Here is a 1508-nt window from a genome sequence, read left to right as displayed (position 1 = left end):
TGGTGAGATCGGAGGCTTAGAAGTATGAAATTTGGCTTTTAAAACTCAAAAATCAACTTTGGGATGAAAACAGGGCCACGCGTACGCGCACTCCACGCGCACGCGTGAATGGCCTCAAAACTTCATCGACGCGCAAGCGTCATGCACGCTAACGCGTGGATTAAACATTTGCCAATCGACGCGTACGCGTCAACCACGCGTACGCGTGGGTGTTCTCGTGCCCCAGGCACAACCCTAGCACAGTTCTGGCATGACTCTCTGGAAAATGGCTGGGCATTGGGTGCAGCACCATCGGCGCGCCTGCGCACATCACGCGCACGCGTGGATGGCATTTTCGGGAAGAACGGCGCGCATGCGCCAAGCGCGCCCACGCGCAAGGGGTCATTCTGCTAAAAATTTTTCTAAGTTAAAAGCTGCAGAATTCACTAATTTAAACCCCAATCTTCTAACGGACATAACTTTCTCATTTTAAATCGTTTTTCACCCGTTCTTCTAACGGCACGAACATTCCGGATCCAATTTCATTTCAAAAAAGATTTGGTACAAAACAGAGATCCGTAGTCCAAGTTATGTCCCGCCAAAATATGCCCAAAAACCATGTTTTTCATAAAAACCACAAAGTGCCATTTGCAAACAAGCCATTTCCAACTCTTTTCAAAATCAATCAAAACATGCCATTTTCATCCCTTTTCTTTGAAATCAATCAAAAATATATCAATTTCAACATCGAGCCTCCTCAACCCACACATTGAAATTTTACGACAATATACAAAATCACTATTTCATCATTCTAACCCACTTCACCCAAGTGGCTCAAACTCAAATATATTGACACATCATATACCCTTACTCATGCCAATTCTCAACAACACCAATTCCAATAAATCATCATTGTACACAATCAATATCATACTCACCATCAACATGGTTCAACCCACAATTCAACCATAACCAATCATCAAGCATATATCACAACAAGCATATTCCTCATACATCATACCATCAAGGCATCATTAACCATCATCACATATATGACCACATCATATATCTCAATCATTTAACAACATCAACCATTCAATGCCTATCTTAGGGCCTCTAGCCTAAGTATTTCCTACCACATTACATATTAGATACGGGAAACCGAAACCATACCTTAGCCGATTTTCCCAAGCTCAACCGGAGCACTTCCAAACTACTTATCCACAAGCTCTCAAGGCCTCAACACATCCAAGAACAGATTTTTCACCACCAAACCCTTTCCAAGCTTTTCAAAATCACCAATCAAGCTCCAACATCCACACATACAAAACCTAAGCCACAACCATCATACCCATACACAACATCTCAAAACCCAAACATCATAAAATCACAAATCACACTAGGGTTGAGAATCTTACCACACCAAAGGTCCAAGGAGACAAGATTAACCTCCTCCTTCAAGAGAGTTGGGACCTATAACATCAAAGAACCCAAAATCTCAACATTTCACCCATGAAACTCGAAAATAA

The sequence above is a fragment of the Arachis duranensis genome, chromosome 1 (assembly GCF_000817695.3).
Source record: "Arachis duranensis cultivar V14167 chromosome 1, aradu.V14167.gnm2.J7QH, whole genome shotgun sequence".
Lineage (NCBI taxonomy): Eukaryota > Viridiplantae > Streptophyta > Magnoliopsida > Fabales > Fabaceae > Arachis > Arachis duranensis.
The sequence above is the reverse complement of the archived record's forward strand: the minus strand, read 5'-3'. Positions refer to the sequence as shown.